Below are 7030 nucleotides of genomic sequence, written 5' to 3' on the forward strand. Positions count from 1 at the left end.
TTCATGACGCTGTTTTTCCGCTGACTCGTGATGCTGTAGATGAGCCGCTGCCTCCTCTCATCCACTCGGCCCGCCGCCTCTCCTCCTCTGATCTTGAACTCCTTCCAGCCTAATCGTCCACCGTCCTCCCACCCAACCGCCGTTACATCACCAGATTATCAAACGGCAAACCGCCAAGTGCAGATTATTCACCGGTGGCCCACATTAACAGATTACAGCTTGATAAAGTCAAAAACAAGTTTAGCAGAACATCTCGACTCCTCACGCATCCTCCATTCTCTGCTCTGACACCTGCATTCACATCCTCAGGATCATAAATATGGATTTTTCCATTCGGGAGTGAGATACAAGTTTGTAAATGTCTGTTCTTCCTCCAGCCTGAGCTGGCAGCACAAATCAGATAAACACCAAGAATCAATCACTTATATGTTCAGATGGAGATTCCTCAATCAAAGCCACAAACAAAACAGTTAAATACTACTTTCTGTATATTTTTTTAAACGTTATTTTGTGAGTTTGTTTATTCGAAAGCCTGCTGTTATCTCAAAAGCATCCAAATTTGAGGGGGAAATGGTTTTGCTATCCAGAGAAGAAGCACGAATTTATGAAAAACTAATTTGAAACTACATTTAAAACTTGTGCACATGTGCATTTAGCAGCAGATCCCTTGTTTGAAAGGCGATTATTGGCTGTGTTCTCGCTCCCAAAACCCAGAGTCTTGTCACAAAAACTTACATCAGTAACTTAACACATCATTATCAGCCTTAAAAACACCTAAAAACCAATCATCCATAAACAGCTGCATACATTCATATGAAGCTAAACTTGCTATACGTGATTTAAATATTACAAAATCAAATGACATATAAACAAGCCTGAGGCTAAATGAAAGAAAGAACATATTGTTTATTAAGGTTCTATCACTGAAAGAGATAATAACCTAAAAAAAAAAAGCTACCTACACAACAAGTCGTTGAATTAGGTTTATCCAACCGAAGTAAGACTAATAATGTTGTTCCTCTTAGATGAACAGTTTGTGTTGTTAGAATTTAATTTTAAAGGAAAGTTCACTTGGATGTTCAAAGTTTTCCAACTGAAGTGTTTGTTTTACCCAATAAACAGACTGTAAAACGTGATTTTGTCATCAGGTTTGCCGTTCTTTCCTTTCCTTTAGTCCAGGGGTGTCCAATCCTGGTCCTCGAGGGCCACAGTCCTGCATGTTTTAGATGTTTCCCTTCTTCCAACACACTTGATTCAAATGATCAGCTCATCATCAAGCTCTGCAGAAGCCTGATAACCATCCTGATCATTTGAATCAGGTGTGTTGGAAGAAGGGACACATCTAAACCATGCAGGACTGTGGCCCTCCAGGACCAGGATTGGACACCCCTGCTTTAGTCAGTAATCTTCCTTAAAGAACCTGGTGGTTGAGTTGCAGCAGAAAAATGTGAAGAATCGTTTGAAGGAGCTTTAACCCTAATTTCTGCACTTCTGCCAAAATTGTAATACTAATTTAAAGAAGTGTGATTAGAAGTTGATCATTACCCAAGCAGAAAGATAAATGAGATTCATTCGAAGCAGTACTTCAGCTTAAACACACTTTTTACAGTGTAATGCACTTCATAGAACAAACCAGAATAGAATCACAATAAATCAGATAATAAACATGGCAGACTTTTAAAGCTCCACCACCAGCGTCCATCTCTGTCCCTGTTATTTAATCAGACACTACGCTCATCACGTGGATGCCGTTTTTGGTTATTCGGTGTTAACTTGCAGTAAAAATGCGCCACACGCTAAAATGGAGCTAAACTGCTGCAGCACAAAGCGACACGACGCTCCCGGCATGCATCGGATCAGCAGTGTAAGCCGAGCCGGGCGACACAGGCGGGACTGTTACTGTATCGCATCTCACAGTCAAATGAGAGAGGAAGCCACCACGCGGAAATCAAGCTGCAGATTTACATACAAACATCCAACTTAGAGGAGATTTGCATGAAAGAACTGATCTGTGAACCTGCAGCTTAATGTCAGATCGTCTCCGTTTGTCTTATTAAATAAAAAGGTGGTCTCCTGTTTCATCCATCGTGGCCTAAATGCTGATTCAGAATCAGTGCGCCGCTTAAAAATATTTTCTGTTCATCTGTGAGAGAACCGTGAGAGATGATCGAAACGCAAAGTGAACGAGCGAGCAAGAGCGAAACCAACATCAGAAACAGAACCGAAACAAGAGAGGACAGCATGTAGGTGGGAGGAGATCATGAGTGGAAGGATGAAGAGGTGGGAGTAGACGGAGAAGAATGATTAATTTTTAACTGTTTATCTAAACTGCTGCGACCATTAAATACACACGACTGAGCGGGCAAACAGAGAAAACGAATGAGGAAGCACAGATGAGTTGAGGAAGCAAATCAGGTATCATAAAGCTTTGCACTTTGATTGTAAAATACTTTTTGAGGATCATTTGAGTGCATGTGGACTAATTGTCACTATTCAGACAGATGATCAGTAACATGACAAACAAAACACACGTTTACCATCTGACGTGTGCAAAAAAGTCTAATTTGTTCTGAGAGTAGCACCAAAAAAACGCTGTCGCCTCCATCAGAGGGTTTTATCTACAGCTCAGAGGTTCAACTTGTCAGAGCCGGATCAATCTGGGCTCAGCTTAAAGCTCAGATTGTATGCTAATGTGCTAATGTTGTGCTGCGAACACGCCACAGTCAGCAGGTTTATCATACATGACGACTGGAAGCAGGACTGAGCAAATCGCAATATGGACGAGTGCAGCATCCAAGCTGCAATAAGATCAAATATGTCCCAACGTGCTATTATAAACGAAGCACCGTGAAGCTACTGAGAACCTACAAATGATATTCTTCTGCTGTAAGAAAACATGTTAGCTTGGTGCAGGCTGCAGCAAAAGTCATCATTTTTGTATTTGCAATGTGGTAAGAAGTACAAAAATAACACACATTCCCACTAAAACGCTGACTCATTTTGCTGAATCCTAACATGTTAGCACGGAAACGCATTTTTCTACAATTGTTCAACACACATCCTGTTGATATGTTTGGGTCCCATTCAATAGATTAAACAGCTGCCGTGTGAGTAATGCTGCTGACACCAAACTGAGCCGAGCTACTGAAAACAAAACCCACTGATTCTGGTCATGTGGTCTTTAAAATCAAGTTAAGCAACATTAAGGTCATGAATTCTGCGTGTAGCGTTCACGACTCAAACACTGTCACATGATTCACACAAGTTTAAACGTGGATCTTTAACATTTATTCTGTTTGACTTGCCTTCCTTCTTAGCATTAAGGTTAAGTGTTACACAGAACACATGGTGAGAGGGAAGAGAGAGCAAACAAAGATGGAGAGATCAGCAGGGTTCACCTTCATCTCCTCTGCTGTCAGGACACCTGTTTAAAGCGCTGCAGCGCCGGCTACTTTTCAATTTGCCCTTGAATTATCATACACACACACACACACACACACAATAACAGTGGTTACACCTCCGTGGTGTTTCATTACTCTCCTTATAAACCTGAGGCCACATCTATTTGATATGCAGCAGGCGTCACACTTTGTATTACAGGCTAACTTCACCTCCATCCCAGCACAGACAGACGTTACAGTAAAGCTGCTGCTTAGGCCCAGACGGACACATGACTGGTACCAGGGAACAGAATAATGACCAGATATGAAGGAGGACAAAAGGGAGGAAACAAAGGAGGAGTTGGAAGGAAGAGGGAGGAGGAAGAGAGATGGAGGGATGATGGACGGACAGATATGGACGATGAAACGCACGGGAGGATGTGTGTGGACTCAAATGGACAATGTGAGGTCGGCGTGAGGCCACGAGCAAACTGAAGGCTGCTGAAATATTCATGCTGCAGGGAAGTGATGGTGAAGGTGGAGCTGGTCTCGCCTACCTGCCATCGTGCCACGCTGAGAGTCTTGGTCACTCCTCCTGTCAGTCAAACAGTCCTCAGAGGAACACCCAGCAGCCAGCCAGTCAGCCAGCCAGTCAGTCAGTCAGTCAGTCCACTTGCTCCCACTCTTCCTCCCACACAGGCTTCCTGGACTCTCCCCTCCCCGTCTGTGATCACTCTCTCCCTCACAAATCATCTCCCATCCTCTCCTGCTGAACCACTCCCTCCTCTCTCTCCCTCGCCTCCTGGACCACTCCCTCTTCCTCCCTCGATCCCCTCCCCCTTTTTCCCTCTCCTTCGCCTTCCACTTTTTCCTCCTCCTTCGCTCGCATCCCTCCTCCTGCTGTCTCATTAGCAGAGAGGACCAAGGCAGAAGGGGGCGGAGCTTGGCTTAGGGCCACACACACACACACACACACGTGCGCGCACACACACACACACACACACACACTGCACCAGCATCTGTACAGCCAGGCACCACCAGGAAGAGATGCTGCTGCAGAGTCAGACTCCGGGATCAATGACACTCACACAAATAAAGGTTACGCGCCGCATGCCATTACTGTAACACAAAGTAGCGCAAATAAATGGGAAAAAAATGGTAGGAAGCGCACAAATATCATGATGCAGTATGTTTTCATGTGAACTCTACATGCTGTGACAGCCTGGTGACACCAGTAAGGCTCATTCTGGATACGTGTGGGGACTTTCTTAATCAAGAAATCCAATGAAAAGGCCAAAACCAATTCAGGTAAAAGGAGTTTGATCAGATTTTGAAGTCAGGTTGGATCGCACAACATAAGCTTCCTGTCTGATCTCAGACATGCACACATGACGGGATTTAAAAATAAGGCTGCATCACACGCTGCAGGATGTTATCATTGGGTCTGCAATCAAGGAGCAGAGCGCTGATTGCTTTTCATGGCGAAACAGATGTAAATAAAATGGAGACTGGGGGTTCAACAACTTGCTTTGCAGTGAGAAAGCTCAAACAGGAGGCTGAACATGACTGCAATCATGTCGATTTTATCTCATAAATATCAAAGGCGTTATCGAGACGCGTTGGAAGAAAACTGGATCTGTAAACCGCTCACGTTAGCAAAGAATCTGAGCCAAATATCGAATCATACCAAAATCATTTTTCTTCTCAGATTGTTTGGAGAACTAAACTCCTGTAGTTCAGCCCAACGTTAGTCTGTACAGCTAAAGCTTGACTGTTAAAAACACATGAACGAGCCACGTTATTGTATTTGGTGACATCTGCTTTCATTCCCGCCTTTATATACAATACAGCAAATATGTATTACTCCTCAGCTGAAAATAGTCCCCAGCAGATGCATTATTTACTCAGATTTGTGTAACACTTGCTGAGAAGCAAAGTCTTGTGTTTCTCACCAATCATTTTGGTGCTGAGAGCCACAGACAGGAAGTTGGAGTTTCTTTACAATAAGAGCAATATAGAAGATTACAGAGGCTACTGCAGCAGCACTTAATTATATTTTAATTCTAAATACACCACTCTTTCCAAACGGAGTCGTAAGAAGCCCGGTTTGTTGTTCTCTCACCGGCTCAATCTCACTGGTCATGTCTCAGTTTTTATGTAGATTATTATCAAATCCTTCAATCCCTCATCTTATAAAATCCTCTTTAAACATCTGACTTATGAACTCAAAGCTGACTCTTCCTCCCCACGAAGATGCAAACTTTTCATCAGACTGCCTCGTAACGCTTTCCTTCGTTTCATCGACGCTGTGGCAGCTGTGCAGCGGCTGTGATTGACAGCTCTCGTTTGCTGCAACACTCCACGCACTGCTCAGACGTCGTCGGTTTCAATCTGGAGCTGGTGGAACAGACTGTACTCTGCACGGCTCTGCAGGTCGCACGCCGTCTCGTTATGCTGTAGATGGTGGGGCCAGGTGTCTTTAATGTGTGTGTTTTCATTGAGATTACAGCCTCCGATACTTTTGAAATAAACCAGTGAGAATGATAAAAATGGGTTTGCAGAGGGAACAGCACAATAATTCCATTCTTTACCTCAGATTAAATTGCAGGTGTGAGCATTACTAAGACGTTTTCTCCACACCCAGCTGGTGACTGAATGAAATTTGCCAATGAAATAGAATCGGCACACAAAAAGCTGTAACGATAACTGAACCTCCAGCAAACAAGAAAGCAGATGAGGTTGAATATGTGGCTTGTAATGATTTAAATCTGCACACAGATTAAAATCATTCTAGTTACTGTGACTGCATAGTTTATAGTCATTTTTTACATGTTTCTCATATTGATCTTTGCTAATGTTGTGACAAAAACTTATATGTGATCATTGAGCTCTAAAGTGTATTTAAACAAAGCAGCCTGGAGTTCCAGGTGGGTGGAGTTTCCCTCAGCAGGATCATAAATAAGCACCGAAAAGATAACCCGAGTGGTTTTATCGCCCCGCACGACCTGAACATCTGGCTGCACAATAAAACTGTGAAAAGACATAAACTTGTCTTTGGTTGAAGATGCGAGCAGGTGTCGGAGGAGATCTGGTGGACGTGGAGGATCTCTGGTTACGGCGGGAGCGCAGATGGCAGATGAAGACGGACAGAGTTAAAGGAAAGGAAAGACAGGAGGCGGTCGGACAGAAAACAACAAAGAAGTAAAGAAAGCAGACGACTGATTGAAGCTCACTCCACCTTCCGAACGGGTTTCCTGTTGTCTCGTTAGCTCGGCTTCCGCCATTCTCAGGTCTGACTCACACTTCACAAAGGCCTGGTTTCCATTTTCAAAATATAATTTGTTATTCTAGCATCACAACTCAAGATTAAATCCGGCACTCCATCCTGCTGATCATCTCCCGCTGGACTCCTCGTGCTTTTAGGAGCCTGCCGCTGATTTACGAACCTTTTCTATTACCTCCCCCTTGATCCAAAATGCCTTAAATCACCTTCATTGCTGTGTAACTGCATGAACATGGTTGTCCCAAAGCACTGGTTCATTACAGCTCGAAACCAGGCTCAGAATAGTAGCTGTGAAGTAGTAGGCTTCACAGGTTTGCACCCCGTTGTCTGGCTGTGAGTGTGTTTAAAGCAGCTCCGTTTGGTCGGA

The 7030-nt window shown here is 43.8% G+C and overlaps 1 protein-coding gene across 1 annotated transcript in view; it reads right to left on the reverse strand.

Moving 5' to 3' along the window:
* The window catches only part of eml2 (EMAP like 2), a 29898-nt gene that overhangs the window by 20141 nt on the left and 2727 nt on the right, over positions 1 to 7030 (reverse strand). The gene's annotated exons all lie outside the window — the stretch shown is intronic.

The sequence above is a fragment of the Stegastes partitus genome, unplaced genomic scaffold, assembly GCF_000690725.1.
Source record: "Stegastes partitus isolate 25-593 unplaced genomic scaffold, Stegastes_partitus-1.0.2 Scaffold1164, whole genome shotgun sequence".
Lineage (NCBI taxonomy): Eukaryota > Metazoa > Chordata > Actinopteri > Pomacentridae > Stegastes > Stegastes partitus.